The 17,078-nt window shown below is 43.9% G+C and overlaps 1 protein-coding gene across 2 annotated transcripts in view; it reads left to right on the plus strand.

The window, feature by feature from the left end:
• The first annotated feature begins 253 nt into the window (after positions 1-253).
• RALY (RALY heterogeneous nuclear ribonucleoprotein) overlaps positions 254-17,078 on the plus strand; it is a 264,917-nt gene continuing 248,092 nt past the window's right edge. For both annotated transcript variants that reach the window (XM_040330366.1, XM_040330367.1), the window contains exon 1: positions 254-424. The gene's annotated coding sequence lies outside the window, so the exon portion shown is untranslated. The remainder of the gene's footprint in view (positions 425-17,078) is intronic.

Raw genomic sequence — 17,078 nt, forward strand, 5'->3', positions numbered from 1 at the left:
TAATAAGGCATCAACCGGACTCGGCTATGGCTGCAGCAAGGGACGGGGGGGACGGGGGGTTGGGAGCCAGAGGAAGGCGTCTTGGCAATAGACCATCACCCAACTAGACTATGACAAAGGACTTCATTATTAGGTTGCTATAGTGTAGGCGTAAAGGAATACGACCCTCCAAGACTGAGTATTAGTAGCTCGATCAACCCGTTTCCCCCCTTAGGTTTCCGTAATGGTTTGATCCAGTGGGTAGTATGCAACCGACAGTCCCTTGATGCTGTTACTTTGTATCCAGCCTGGTACGGCAGCTGATACATTGTATCTGAGCATCTGCCCGTTTTTCCACACTTACTCCTTACCTCTCCTCCTAGCTTGCTTCTATTAACTCCCTACTTCTCTTGTGACCTTTTTACCTCTGACATTTTCTTGCTCGGTGAGTACTTTTTTTCTTGTTTCCAATTCTTTATCTTTTTTTCTTTTTTTTCTTTTTTTTTTTCTTTTTTTTTTCTTTCTTAAGAAAATCTGCAGCTGGTTTTGCTTTATTCTATACTCTTATCGATGTCACAACTTTGAGGGTTCTTGCAATTTTATTTGTACCTCTTTTTTTTTTTCCCTGCCTCGATCATTTTGGGAATATTTTCATATTTTTTAATGAATATTTATTTACATGTTTTTTTTTTCTTTTTTTTTTTTTTTTTTTCCTTTTGTTGATTTTTTTTTTCCCCATTGCTTTTTTGTTGTTGTTTTTTTTTTCTTTTATATTTTATTCTTGTCTGAGAAAAACATAATAATTTTGCCTGTTTTTGAAAATCAAGTTCTAAAGGCTATATTTTATTGCTGATAAATGTGGTGTATGAATACGTGTTTTTTTTTTAATTGCTAATTTGATTTTTACTAAGGTTTATACATATGCTATTATATATGTTTATTATTATTTATTTATTTTTTATTGAAAGTATTTACTTAACAGTACAGATTAAAATTGTCACATTAATCCTTAGTAACCAACCGAGTTACCTTGGCTCATAATACTGTATTGTTATAAGAACAATATTATTATTTATTTATTTTAATACAAATTGATCACACTTAATGCATTGGATTCGTGTACCTGTGACATACATTCAATGTCAATGCCTAATTCTATAGAATATCATTTTTTTTTACAAATGGCCAATATTTTTATATATATACAGCTGCCAGATTATTTGGCCTGCTCCATTTATGCTTTGTTTCTCTGTAGATTAACCTTTGGTCTATCATAAAGGCCTGCAATGCATTTGCTTAGCATTAAGTTCCAGGCCTTTCTTGTACACAGTGGGAGTGAAATCAATGATGCTATTAAAAAAAAAAACAAAAAAAAACGTGTTCAATGGTGACAAAAGTTTTCATTAAATCTTTTATTTAAAAAAAAAAAAAAATCTGTCAATACATTCCATGGAGCTACTAATGTAAATAAATTTTGCTTTTCCAAATGAAAGAGATATTTTTTCCTGTGTGCATTATTGAAATTCAGTTAAAAAAAAAATGGTGTTTGTTGAGTTGAAGGTTAAGCTGATTGGCTTGGTTCATAATCGTAATCGTAATAATACTGATACTATTTTTTATATAGAGGAAATGTATGTCTATGTATGGCTATGCCTATACCGGGGGCTCACAAAAAAACTAGGGTAGTTGTTGCCTGTAGCAACAAGTCAATTTTGGTAAATGTTGCCATTTTGGTCAATTCTGATTGGCTGCTAAAAGCCACACCTCTACTTTCCCGTACCGTAACTATTAAATAAGCCTTATTTACAGCTACCTTGAAAATAATAACTTTTAGGCTAATTTAAGCTATAATGTCTTCTTTGGACAAAATCATCTACAAGATAAATGATTACGCTTTTTGATGGTTTCCGCGTCGCCTAATAATAACCACATAATAGGGAGCGCTTGATGTACACGCGTCATTTTCAACGCAACTAAATGTTTGCCTATTTTCGTGAGTCCAGTAAGCGCGGTGTGTTTCATCTTATCAATATCGGCTTCTCCGGTTGTCAGATCTTACTGGTTCCATCCCAGTGAGGAGGTAATTGGATTTATGTTGCGCTTTTTTTTTTTTTTTTTTCCTGTCTGAGCACCAATTAAGAATGAGGGCGGGATACAGGAGAACGAGAAAGACGGTAGAAGATGAGCAGGAGGAACTGAAAAGTTCACCTTGCGATGTATATTTATAAGACGTAAATAGAAAGAGATGGCGAGGTTTCGACGCTTCGAAAGTCTTCAGTCTGCCTTTGGAAGTTGCCTCGCAGTTGCAGGTCTGCCTTTGTTGCTGATTATTAGTCCATTTAGAGCAATTGGGTCATTTTCCCTATTCAGGGAACAAACCCTTTGAGGCAGAGATCAAAAGTATATTGCTCAGTGGCAGAAATAGGCCAAACTTTAAAGAAAAAAAAAAAACATAACCAGATAGCAACAGCGTTCATATTCATTAGTTTTTTTTTTTCCTGAAGAACAGGGAATGGAATGAGCTGAATACCGCCAGACTGGTTTGATGTAGGATCTCTGGGTTAAAAGAGCAGGGCGTATTAAAGTAGATATTTTTTACATCAGCAGGTTTCATTAAAATATTATCAGATGAACCTGATATGAAGGTCTTGTTTCGGCACTGTCTCCCAACTGTGCTCCTGGATTGTCACAAGGCTCATGGGCTTCTGACACATGTAGGCATGGTCCACTGTTGTCATGCTCTGAGAAATGCCATGCAGCAACCTTTAGTGTGCATGCGGGCAAAAGTGGCTGCAAAGGAGCTGCAGGAGCCCTGCAGCACCAAGAAGCTTGAAATTCTAAAGTGGTTGTAAAGCCTTACATACACTATCTTGCCAAAAGTATTGGGACACCTGCCTTTACAAGCACATGAACTTTAATCAGTGTTGCCAACCATCAGTATTTTTACTGGCAGCCAGTAAAAAACGGATGCTTTTCTCCTGCCAGTAAATGCCAGTGAGGCCTCGTACACAGGGCCGTTTGAAGACATTTGGGGGCCCCAGGCAAAAAAAAGTGACATTTCAGTTTTTAAGTTAAGAAGCGGGGGGGGGGGGGGGGCGGGTTGGCGACTTACCTCTATCCCCTCGCACCACGCACACGCCGGCAGATGTTGGTGTTCGCACAGGGGCCCCAGCAGGGAGGGCCCTTGCTGCATCGCTGCGTCCTCCTGCAGTCCGGTCGGCCGTGTAACATTACCGCGCGGAACAGGAGATTCAGTTTGCTGTTCCCCGTGCCGGACTCAAAGGAAGTGAACACTCAGTGTGTGCACTTCCTGTCAGTCTGGCCGGGAACAGGAACCTGATTCTCCTGTACCGCGTGGTTATGGTACACGGCCGACCGGACTGCAGGAGGATGCAGCGGTGCGGCAAGGGCCTTCCCTGCTGGGGCCCCTGGCCAGCTCGGGGCCCGAGGCAAATGCTTGCTTTGCCTGTCGGGTTCCGACGGGCCTGCTCGTACACACGACTGTTTTCCTCGACAGAATCCATCAAGAAACTTGGTGGGAGAGCTTTTTTGCCGAGGAAAACAGTCGTGTGTATGTTTTTCATCGAGAAAACTGTCGAGGAACTTGACGAGAAAAAAAGAGAACAAGCTCTCTTTTTCCTCGACGGGAGTCTCAATTTCCTTGTCGTGTTTCTCATCGGGCTGGTTTTCGATGAGAAACACTTTCGTGTGTATGCTTAGAAACCCGCACATGCTCAGAAGGGTGGCGCCAGTAAAATCAAACTTCCCCTTTATAGTGCTATCGTACGTGTTTTACGTCACCGCGTTTGAGAACAACGAGATTTTGTCTTGACAGTGTGTACGCAAAGAAAGCTTGTCAAGTTTCTCGACAAGCCTAACAAGGAACTCGTCGAGGAAAACGATGTTTCATTTACAACGAGTTCCTCGGTGGTGTGTACGAGGCCTAAGAGGAAAAGGTTGCCAGTAAAAAAAATATGGCTGTGACGCTTGGCTCGGAACTGGGCATGCACAGCTCGGGTCTGGAGCCAGGCCAGGACCATTCAAGTGCCTGCTACAGCGTGTTCAGGTGGTACCGGCGGGGGGCGGGTCTGGCGGAGCATGTCGTGTGATGTCATAGTGCAAGGGAGCCGAGCAGAGCAGCCAGAGCCTCGTGTGCGGGTCTGCGGGATGGGAGTATGGCAAGCCAGGAGCAGGACTGTCGGTGCTGTTTGGACTGGAGGGGACTGAGAGGACCATTTGGCATGGAGAGAGACTCTCACTGTGACTCAGGAGGGGACTTTTCAGTGATCTGTGCTGCTGCACAGTCCTGTCCCTGAGCCACTTACTTACTATATTAAAAATAAAAAAATATATATATTTTTTATCTTAATATCTACTTTAAATCACATTGCTAATTGCATATTGTACTTATTTGTAGCCTAAACACTGAAATTTGCACTTTGCGCAATTTGCACAACCGTAATTTTGTAACTTTTGTAAATGCCAGTAAAACCATAGCCGTGCCAGTAAATTTTGGGTGTTGTGTCAGTAAATTTTAATCTGGTAGGTTGGCAACAGTAACTTTAATGGCCTCCCAGTCTTAGTCCGTAGGATTCAATATTGAGTTGGTTCAAGATTTGCAGCTATAACAGCTTCAACTCTGCTTGGAAGGCTGTCCACAAGGTTTAGGAGTGTGTCTATGGGAATGTTTGATCATTCTTCCAGATGCGCAGTTGCGAGGTCATTTGCAGTATTGGGACGCTTGCCTTTACACACACATGCACTTTAATGGCCTCCCAGTCTTAGTTTGTAGGATTCAATATTGAGCTAGTCCACCCCTTTGCAGCTATAACAGCTTCAACTCTGCTTGGAAGGCTCTCCACAAGGTTTAGGAGTGTGTCTATGGGAATGTTTGACCATTCTTCCAGAAGCGCATTTGTGAGGTCAGGCACTGATGTGGGCAAGAAGGCCGGGCTCGCAGTCTCCACTCTATTTTATCCCAAAGGTGTTCTATAGGGTTGAGGTCAGGCCAGTCAAGTTCCTCCACCCCAAACTCGCTCATCCATGTCTTTATGGACCTTGCTTTGTGCACTGGTGCACAGTCATGTCGGAACAGGAAGGGGCCGTCCCCAAACTTTTTCCCCAAAGTTGGGAGCATGAAATTGTCCAAAATGTCTTGATATGCTGACACCTTAAGAATTCCCTTCACTGGAACTAGGAGGCCAAGCTCAACCTCTGAAAACATCCCCACACATCATAATCCCCCCCTCCCCCCACCAAATAATTTGGACCAGTGCACAAAGCAAGGTCCATAAAGACATAGATGAGCGAATTTGGGTTCCTGACCTCAACCCCAGAGAACACCTTTGAGATGAATTAGAGAGGAGAGCCAGGCCACAAATGCGCGTCTGGAAGAAAGGTCAAACATTCCCATAGACACACTCCTAAACCTTGTGGACGGCCTTCCCAGAAAAGTTGAAGCTGTTATAGATGCAAAGGGTGGGCCAACTCAATATTGAAACCTACGGACTAAGACTGGGATGCCATTAAAGTTCATGTGTGTGTAAAGTCCCAATACTTTTGGTAATATAGTGTACACACATTGAAGAGACTGGCCTCAGGTGATACACAGGGTTTGATTTACTAAAACTGGGGATTGCAAAATCTGGTGCATCTGTGTATGACATCCAATCAGCCTTTAACTTCTGATTGCTCAATTAAGCTTTGACAAAAAAAATGGAAGCTGATTAGTTTCTATGTGGAGCTTCACCAAATTTTGCACTCTCCAGTTTTAGTTTTGTCAACCACAAAGAAATTAAACAAATATTCCTACATACGTTGTACTTGTTGTCTGCAGTCTTCTCTACATCCATTCAAAATCCAGAATGTATAAAGCTTGCCTGAGCTATCAGAAAAAAGGGGGTGGAGAGGTGAAATTATGCTCTGCAGAGCTCCGTGAGGACACACCCCCCTCCTCACAGCACACAGGAACAGAGGTGAGGCGGAATTAAACCTAGACATGGTAACTTCCCTTTGAGTAGGGTTGCCAGATATTTTATCGAAACTAGTCCTACACTGGGTAATATATACCCCCAAATCAGCCAATGTATGGTTCTTTTTCTATTTCTATGGATTGATTCTCAACCAATGCACTTTTGGTAATGTGTGTCAAAGCCAGTGATTTACTACTGATTATACTGGTGTATTACTACAAATCATGCAATGCATGTTAACTCAATTGGGTTGATTTACTAAAGGCAAATGGACTGTGCACTTTTCTCCAGAGCTTAGTTAATAAGGGGAAGCTCTGCTGACTTCAATCATCAAATAATGTGCCAGCAAAAATTCATTTTTTTATTTTTTCCTTGCATGTGATTGGGTATTCGTGGCAAGTTGAAGCTTCACTTTATTTACTAAGCTCTGGAGCAACTGCACTTGCAAAGCACACAGTCTATTTGTCTTTATTCAACCACTTCCCACCCGACTACCAGGGCCGGCCCTACCATGGGACCCGATGGTACCATTGTACCAGGCAGCACTTTCAGGGGGGCAGCAAATTTCCTGCCCGCACGCCATCCCATTCCGCCAACTCCACTCTCCACTCCACTGTGGGGCTAATTGCCGCCCGACCGCTCCTCCCGTTCCGCTCTCCGCTCCACTGTGGGGTTAATTGCATGAATAGAGCCATAACAGGTCCTTTTTATACTCCTATACATGTATAGAGCCATGATAGGTCCACTTTAGTTATCATGATATAAAATAATGGATGTGGGGCATTTTGGTGAACGTAATTTTTTTTTGGGGGGGGGCAGCATTTCATTCTTGGTACCAGGCAGCACAATGTCTTGGGCCGGCACTGCCGACCACTGTACATATACGGCCGGGTGGGCGCTCTCTCCTTCTGAGTGGACGTTCAGGAACGTCCCTTAGAAGGAGGAGGATCGTGCCTGCTCGTGCCTGCGCAAGGGGGGCGATCCCGATATGCTCGTGTCACCTGCACATGGCGCATCCTGATCGGCAGGAGGGCTATGTGATTGGCCCTCCTGATCACATGATGACCGTGTCCAATCACAGCCATCATGTGATGTAAATAGAGAGCCGGTTGCTAAGCAATCGGCTCTCCTCTCCTCACACGGAAGTAGTCGGTAAGGAGAGGAGAGCGGATTGCTGCAGTGGCTGGTGATCAGTGAGTATGAGATGTTTTTTACAGCTTTTTAACCACTTCCATACTGGGCCTATTTTGGCACTTCTCTCCTACATGCATAAATCATAATTTTTTTGTTAGAAAATTACTCAGAACCCTCAAACACTATATATGTTTTTTTAGCAGACACTCTAGGGAATAAAATGCTGCCATTGCAACTTTTTATCTCGCACAGTATTTGCGCAATAATTTTTAGTTTTAGTTTAGTTTTGTGAATTAAAAAATAACAAAACAGTAAAGTTAGCCCAATTTTGTATAATGTGAAAGATGAAGTTACGCCAAGTAAATAGATACCTAACATGTCACGCTTTAAAATTGCGCACACTCATGGAATGGCGCCAAACGTCAGTACTTAACAAGTTACAAATTTAGAGTTACAGAGTAGGTCTAGTGCTAAAATTGTTGCTGGCGCTCTAACGCACGCGGCGATACCTCACATGTGTGGTTCGAACGGCGTTTACATATGTGGGCGGGACTTATGTGTGTGTTCGCTTCTAAACGCGAGCTACCGGGGATAGGGGCGTTTAAAAATTTTTTTTTATTATTTTTTTTTTTATTTTACTCAATTTCTTTTATTTTTACACTTTTTTGACATTTTTTTTTTTTGATCACTTTTATTCCTATTACAAGGAATGTAAACATCCCTTGTAATAGGAATGGTGTGTGACAGGTACTCTTTATGGAGAGATGCGGGGTCAATAAGACCCCACATCCCTCCTCCAGGCTGGAAAGCATTAGATCGTGAAAAAAAATTCACCGATCTAATGCTTTCAGCCGCGATTGCGGCTGTGTTTACATTCCAAGACCCGGGCGTGACGTCATAACATTGCGCCCGGGCCTCCGACGATCATAGAGATGACTGGTGACCATCCGTTTCCGATGGCAAAGGAGAGCCCGGAGAAGCACCGGATGGCGGCGGGAGGGGGGGCGTCCCCTCCAGCCGCATATAAGAACGATCAAGCGGTGGAACCGCCACTATTATCATTCTTATGGTGCAGGGATTTGTCGGCTGAAGAGATGGATATCTGAATGATGCCTGTAGCTGCAGGCATCATTCAGATATCCCCACTGAAAGTCCATATGACGTCCTTGGGCGGGAAGTGGTTAAACACTGATCACCAGCCCAGTGTAAGCACACAGGCCCGGATTCAGATACCAGTTACGACGGCGTATCTCCGGTTACGCCGTCATAACTCAGAGTTGCGGGGTCGTATCTATGCGACTGATTCATAGAATCAGTTACGCCTAGATTTTCCTAAGATCCCACCGGCGTAAGTGTCTTACACCGTCGTATCTTAGGCTGCATATTTACGCTGGCCGCTAGGCGCCGCTTCCGTATATTTAAGCAAGGAATATGCAAATTAGGTAGATACGCCGATTCAGAAACGTACGTCCGCCCGGCTCATTTTTTTACGTCGTTTACGTTAGGCTTTTTCCAGCGTAAAGTTACCCCTGCTAAATGAGGTGTATCCTATGTTAAGTATGGACGTCGTTCCCACGTCAAATTTTGTACATTTTACGTCGTTTGCGTAAGCCGTTCGCGAATAGGGCTGTACGTAAGTTACGTTCACGTCTAAAGCATTGAAGATTTGCGGCGTAATTTCGAGCATGCGCACTGGGATTCCTTCAACGAACGGCGCATGTGTCAAATACGTGGGGTCACACTAATTTGAAAGCATGACCATCCAACATTTGTTGTCGGAAATTTCGACAACAATTGTCCGATGGAGCGTACAGACAGTCAGATTATCCGACAAAACACGTCCATTGGACAATTAGTGTTGGAATATCCAATCGTGTGTACGGGCCTTAAGCTTTCGATTGATCTTTAGTTGCCATGGTGCTGCACATGTGATTAGCCATGACAGTTATTATTCATAGCGTATCTCGTTTTGGGAAACAGATAAATCAATAGGTTTAGTTCTGCTTTAAATCCCAACTCCAAGCTAATATACAATTATCCCATGCAGTTGGGCTGTGCCCATACTGCATGGGTTAGTTCCTTGTTTTTTCCTAGGGGAACAATAAAGAAAGATTTGCTTACCCGATCCTTCACTCCCCACAGCTAGACCGGTTCTCTCAGTATCTGCACCCCCACACTCCACTGCTCTAGGGTCTTGACATCATCAAATAGCCCTGCTCTGGACAGGAGGACTTCAAGTAACAGTCCCCTGTCAAATCATGGGGCAGTACCGTCTGTGTCCCCCGCGCTTTGCCATGTTCAGACTCTGGCACCCTGTGATTGGGCGTATGGGGTCATGTGCGGCGGCGGGGCTGGCCTGTTAACAATCACGGTTGCTTTTGAAAACCAGCCTTCTCCCAATGACAGGGTGCATGAGACTGAACATGAGCGGAGGCGGGACTCTAGGATCTACCGCGATCGTGGACAGGCCATCCCTGCCGCCGCACATAACCCCATACGCCCCATCACAGGGTGCCTGAGACTGAACATGGCGACAGAGCACTGGGACACAGGAGAGTACATTTAGGAGGAGGCAGCCACTGTGACACATACTGGTGGGTGCCCCCCTAAATGTTGCACCCAGTGCCACGACCCCCCTGCACCCCCCACGCTATGCCACTGGTACCGCCTGCCGATGGGGTGAGGAGGATCAGGTAATTAGAAGTCTTTCTTCTCTCCCCTGGAAAAAATTAGCAATTAACTCTTGCATTGCAGGCACAGCCCCACTGAAAGAGATCATTTCTATTGCGCCTGGAGTTGTCCTTGAAGTGAAGCCTTTGCAGCTTGAAGCAGAGCATGGCATAGGCATTAGGCAAAGTTATTGCACTTTAAAGACTATGTCCACCTAAAACTTATCTTTTGGTTTTAGTTGGAATGTAATAAATGGTTTTGTTTAAGAAATAATGGGAATGGTAATTCAAATAATTTAAAACAATGGAAACTGCCGTATTTGTTGGCCATTTATTAAAAGTAAAGAAAACATTACAGGTGGGCAATTCAATGAATCAGTTTTATTCATTCTAACATATTCCATGGAGAAAGCTTCCAATACCTACAGTCGAATCTAAGCACAATTTAAAAGGTATATCCATCTGTAATTGATATCCTTTGGGGACTCATTCAGAGAGCTAAGCTCCAGCCATCTTTTTCAACCTCTGTAAGATTTCTTACACTCTTTGTTGGATATTTCTTCTGTGCATTATGAAGGATGAAACAATAAAAGTAGTTTCCATACCCATAGAGCTAGGAAATCCATTGGGGGAATCCTGCTGTTGGAGGAACCAAGAAATATTAGCCAGCAGGTGAATCATTGCCTACCAGTGTTGCCAACCGTCAGTATTTTTACTGCCAGCCAGTAAAAAACGGGTGCTTTTCTCCTGCCAGTAAATGCCAGTAAGAGGAAAAGGTTGCCAGTAAAAAAATATGGCTGTGATGCTTGGCTCGGAACTGGGCATGTGCAGCTCGGGTCTGAAGCCAGGCCAGGACCATTCAAGTGCCTGCTACAGCGTGTTCAGGTGGTACCGGCGGGGGGCGGGTCTGGCGGAGCTTGTCTTGTGATGTCATAGTGCAAGGGAGCCGAGCGGAGCAGTCAGAGCCTCGTGTGCGGGGTTTGCGGGACGGGAGTATGGCAAGCCAGGAGCAGGACTGTCGGTGCTGGAGGGGACTGAGAGGACCACCTGGCATGGAGAGAGACTGTCACTGTGACTCAGGAGGGGACTTGTCAGTGATCTGTGCTGCTACAGAGACCTGTCCCTGAGCCACTTACTTTAGGGTAACCAGACATCCCCAGTTTCAGGGGACAGTCCCCTGATTGAGGACACTGTCCCCAGACCAAGTCTGTCCCTGGTTTTGTCCCCAGATTGGATTTAAAGCGGGGGTTCACCCTAAAAACAAATTTCTAACATTAGAGCCAGCATACTAAGGACATTTACTGTATGCAGGTCATTTATTTTCTTCTCCGTACATACCTATATATTCTGATTTTGTCCAGGGCTTCCGCGTTCTGATGACTGCGGGACTGGGCGTTCCTATCATTGGGTTAGATGATTGACGGCTTGTGAAACAGTTCCCCTGTCGCACAACACGCGTCACCAGATTTCTGGAAATAGCTGAGCTGCGAGTCGGCACTATACGGCGCCTGCGCCCGGCGTGTAGAGCTGGCTGCGCAGGCGCCGTATAGTGCCGACTCGCAGCTTGGCTATTTCCGGAAATCTGGTGACGCGCGTTGTGCGACAGGGGAACTGTTGCACAAGCCGTCAATCATCTAATCCAAAGATAGAAACGCCCAGTCCCGCAGTCATCAGAACCCGGAAGCCCTGGACAAAATCAGAATATAAAGGTATGTACGGAGAAAAAAAAAATGACCTGCATACAGTAAATGTCCTTAGTATGCTTAGTATGCTGGATGTAATGTTAAAAAAAATTTTTTGGGTGTACCCCCGCTTTAATCGGGGGCAGGGACAGTCAGTTCAGAATTAAAATAAAAAAATTAGAACTACACACCCCCGCTCCGCCGTGCCTACTAGCATAGGGGGTTGTATTTTTCCTATTATATGTGCCCCTTTCTGATGATCATGTTCTGGTTGGAGCGGAGGGAATATTTCTTCAGTTTCGGGCACATGCCCATTCAGCTTTGCTCGCATGTTCTTCTGCCTTGGCTCAAATCCTGGACAGCCACCTGCCTATCTCCTTGCCTTCCCTGGTGGAGTGATCTTCCTTCGCTCCCCAACCAATAGTAGACATTTGTCCACCCGACCATTTTCGAGCGGACAAATGTTTCTTAGCATGCTAAGAAACATGTCCGCTGGAAGCCTGTCCGTCGGACATGTTCGGTCGTCTGTACAGACTCACCGTACATGTCCGATCGGCCGCCATCCCTCGCATGCGTCGAAGTGATTCGACGCATGCGTGGAAGCTTTGAACTTCCAGGGCCGCGCACGTCGCCGCGTCATCATCGTGGCGACGGCGCGGCCACGTCACCGCGTATTGTGTACGCGCGGATTTCTGTCTGATGGTGTGTACAACCATCAGACAGAAATCTCCGGGCGGACATGTCCGCTGAAAACGGTCCGGCGGACCGTTTTCAGTGGACAGTCCGTCCGTCTGTACGAGGCCTAAGACTTGAGAGGCTGTGAGGTGGGCGGCGACGGGCAGAGAGTCGCTGATTGTTCCTATTACTAGTAAAGAAAAAATATGTCCCCGGATTTCATTTTAAAAATATGGTCACCTTACTTACTATATTAAAAAATAAAAAAATATATATATTTTTTGTCTTAATATCTACTTTAAATCACATTGCTAATTGCAAATTGTACTTATTTTAGCCTAAATACTGAAATTTGCACAACCGGAATTTTGTAACTTTTGGAAATGCCAGTAAAAACATGGCCATGCCAGTAAATTTTGGGTGTTGTGTCAGTAAAATTTAATCTGGTAGGTTGGCAATACTGTTGCCTACCCATAACATATGTTTCTTCTTTTTGGGGAGGCTTTGTTGCTTTAAAAAAAAAACATTAAAAAGTTATGTTTTCAAATTATTAATAATTACCAATGCAATGTTGAATAGCAAAGTTGATGCCACATGCTGTGATGCAAAAGATGGCACAGTTGTACCGAGGCACCACACAGTCCGGAGCCGCTGTTTCTGTCATACTAATTATAGATGTTTATTGTAGCAGCGATATTTTAATTATTTATTTCAAAGTGAAGCCCACATGTTTGTGTGTGCTTTATTAATACGGTGTTTACCAGGCTGATCTCAAGCTGAACGAGCGTATGACAAATATGTCCTTCACATGTGCCAAACCCTGACCTTCATAATAATAGTGAAGAGAAGGAGGATGGGAGCTGTCTCTGCGTTAGCAAATAGAGCTTCCGAGATAAACTTAGATTGCTGTGAACCGCTTCTGTAAATGCAACGGTTCATGAGTCGTTGGTTTAATAAATGATTGAAGTGTATGCAAATCCTAAGATTGAAATTATATTTTTCTGCTGGGTTTGTTAAATATACAACTGAAAGCATTTTATTATTATTTTAACGAAAAACAGCCTTTAAAAAAAAAAAAATGAATTCATCCACTACATATAAGGACTTGAAAGCTCTGACATGTCACATTATTGTTCTTGGGTTTGGATATGCTTTAAAGTGGTTCTAAAGGCAGAAGATTTTTTACCCTAATGCATTCTATTTGTTAAAGGGGTTGTCAAGGTTCATTTTTTTTTTCTAAATAGGTTCATTGTTGGTTCACTTACCTTTTCCTTCGATTTCCTTCTAAATGTTTTTTTTTGTCTGAATCTCTCACTTCCTGTTCCTCCTCAGTAAGCTTGCCCCCATCATCCAAGCTGTTCTGGTTGGGGGTTAGTCAGCGTGCTCGCCCCCTCCCTTGGGACTACATCAGGGCTCGACAAACCCCAGGCGCCAGGTCACAATTGCTACTAGAATTAGCGACCTGGCGCCTGGGGCGACACAGCTGGGGAACCCTGTCTCTGTGCTCCGCCCCCCCGCGCGATCACGTGGGGCCGCACGGCTGGTAATTGAGGCCGTGGCTTTGCGGCCTTCTGCAGTCCTATGGCTCCTTCTGGGTTCTGGCACCCTCTTGTGGTGGCCGTTATTATGACAAGGCAACCAGCAATGCTAATGGAGCTTCCCTGCCCGTTTCCATCTCCTTCCCTTTACTTAGAAGTTAGAACCCCCAAACATTAAATATATATATTTTTTGTTCTAACACCCTAGAGAATAAAATGGCGGTTGTTGCAATACAATTTTCTTTCTGTCACACCGTTTTTGCGCAGCAGTCTTACAAGCGCACTTTTTGGGAAAAAAATACACTTTTTTTAATAAAAAAATAAGACCACAGTAAAGTTAGCCCAATTTATTTTATATTGTGAAATATAATGTTACGCTGAGTAAATTGATACCCAACATGTCACGCTTCAAAATTGTGTCTGCTCGTAAAATGGTGTCAAACTTTTAGGCCCCTTTCACATGTGCGGACTGTATGTCCGCATTTTCATCCATCTGTTTGCGGATGAAAACGGGACATACATTGGTCCCTATGTGATTGCGGGTGTCAGCGGATGAACCGCCGCGTGTGTAAGGGCACCGTGAGAAAGGGTCCTTACCCTTTAAAATCTCCACGGTTTTTAAAAAGGCGACAGGTTGCATGTTTTGAGTTACAGAGGAGGTCTAGGGCTAGAATTATTGCTCTTGCTCTACCAATCGCGGCGATACCTCATATGTGTGGTTTGAACACCGCTTTCATATGCGGGCGCTACTCACGTATGCGTTCGCTTCTGCACGCAAGCTCGGCGGGATGGGGCGCCTTCCTGGCTCCTAACTTTTTTAGCTGGCTCCTAGATTCCAAGCAAATTTGTCAAGCTCTGGACTACATCTCTGCGGGAAAAACATTTAGAAGGGAAATCGAAGGAAAAGGTAAGTGAACCAACAATGCACTAGCTTAAAAGGAACCTATTTAGAAAATAAAAACAAACCTTTACAACCCATTTAAGGTATAAAACATTCTAGATTCAGCTCCCCCCCAGCCCCTCCTTATACTTACCTGAGCCCCATCTCGATCCAACGATGTGCATGAGAGCAGCGGCTTTCCCGGGTCTCTCTCTCCCCATTGGCTCACACATCAGTGGGAGCCATTGTCTCCTGTTGCTGTCAATCGTAGGCAGTGAGCCAATGGGGAGAGAGTGGGGGTTTGGCCAAGCCACGCTCTATCTGTGAATGAGATGCATGGCTTGGGAGCGAGCCTGATCGAGTGTCCCCATAGCAATGTTGACTGGAATAGAGACATTGCTGGGCCTCGCAGTATCTAAAATAAACATTTATAAAAAAAAAGGGGGGGGGTTTGAACCCTTTAATAAAAAACAAATATATATATAAAGAAAAAAAAAGAAATAAAATAATATAAAAAGGGGGGTTGCCATCCGGGGCCATGGGGACCTCTGGGCCCTTTAATAATAATAATAATAATAATAATAATATTATATATATATATGTGTATATATATATATATATATATATATATATATATATATATATATAAAATATATAAAAAAAAATATATATTTTTTTTAAAAATTAAAAAAAGGGGGTTGTCATCCAGGGCTCTGGGGATTTCCGGGCCCCTGGGGACCTCCGGACCCCTAAAAAAAAATTGGCCCTTTAATAAAAAATAAAATAAAAATATATTTAAAAAAAATATATTTGTTTTTATAAAAAAAAAAATTAAAAAAAGGGGGTTGCCATCCAGGGCCCTGGGGGCCTCCGTGTCCCTGGGGACCTCCGGACCTCTAAAAAAAATTTAAAAAATTGTCCCTTTAAAAAAAAAAAAAAAAAAAATGTTTTTTTTTTTTTTTTTTAAAGGGGGTTGCCATCCGGGCCCCTGGGGACCTCCGGGCCCCTTACAGGTGTACTGCCTGTACCCCCCTGATGGCGGCCCTGCATCCACTGATGGGACCAATGACAAAACAAACACCAGAATAACAGTACACCAACACCAACGTTCCCAACTTCAAAAAGGTTAAGAACAAAAGAAATGAAGGTGGCAAAACTGGCCTACTATAAATGTGAAATGCACCATTTTTCTATATAGATATGGGTTTTTGAGTTACTTACATCCATATCTAGAATCCAACCACCCATAACTTGAAGGAGTGTCCTTCTTTTCCACAGAAGACACAGCTCCCTTTCCTGTCTTCTAGCTCATAATGGATAGAAATAGTCATCTATCACCGTCCTGGCTCTGAATTTTCCAGCCATACATGTGAAGCTTATTTTAAAAATTATAGTACCAGTACCTTTAATCTAATGAACCATACATTCCAATATTTCAGTAATGCCGCGTACACACGATCGTAAATTCCGACAAGAAAACCATGGATTTTTATCTGACAGAATGTTGACTCAAACTTGTGTTGCATACACACGGTCACACAAATCTTGTTGGAGATTCCGACCATCAAGAATGCGGTGAGGTACAAGCAGTGGCGTATCTAGGGTATGGCAGCCATGGAAAGTGCCAGGGGCGCCATATGAACGGGGCGCTGTTGAGTGGCTGGGTAGCAAGGCACTTACCAGGGTCTGAGGGTCTCTTCTTCCCGCCTCCCGAGCATAGGCAGGATCTCCTTTTCAGCACCTTTGCTAATGGACAATGGCAACACTATCCCTACTGCGTTCAGCCACAGCCCTCCCCTGTTCTCCCAGGCTCTCCCATTCCATCTGGACGGATTGACAGCACACAAAGAAGGAGGAACATCAGTTTCTCCCTCTCCTCTGTGAAAACTGAGGCCTTAAATGATGAAGATTTCATCACTTCCAGTATTGGTTCTGCATTTACCTGGCCTTGGAGGGCAGAGGAGGGATCAGGGGTCTAATAAACCCCAGATTTCTCCATAAAGAAGATATGTCACTACCCAAGGTATCACAAGGGATGATAAATATCACTAATTTTGTTAGCTGTTTTTTTTGTTAGGGTTATCTGAAAGATGGGTTTCAAATGTTTCGACAGGGGCGCAGTTTCAGTGCTTGCCATAGGCGCTATTTTCACTAGATACGCCTGGGTACAAGACATATGACGAGCCAAGATCAATAAAGTTCAATAGGCAGTTTGGCTTTTCTGCTTGATTCTGAGCATGCATGTTTTTTTGCGCATAGGAATTGCGTACATATGAGCAGATGTTCCGATAGGAACTTTTTCCGTCTGAAAAATAGAGAACCTGCTCTCAATCTTTTGTCGGCAGAAATACCGACAGCAAAAGTCCGATGGAGCCTACACACGGTCGGAATTTCTGACCAAAATCTCACATCGGACTTTTCTTGTTGGAATTTTCGATCGTGTGTACGCGGCATTAGAGTCATTTTTCAACGTTATCACATTGGGTCTCACCATCCACGTGACCAAAAGCCACCACTGTCTGTGGCCTGCCATACCCAACCACACAGTT

The sequence above is a fragment of the Rana temporaria genome, chromosome 12 (genome assembly GCF_905171775.1).
Source record: "Rana temporaria chromosome 12, aRanTem1.1, whole genome shotgun sequence".
Taxonomy (NCBI): domain Eukaryota; kingdom Metazoa; phylum Chordata; class Amphibia; order Anura; family Ranidae; genus Rana; species Rana temporaria.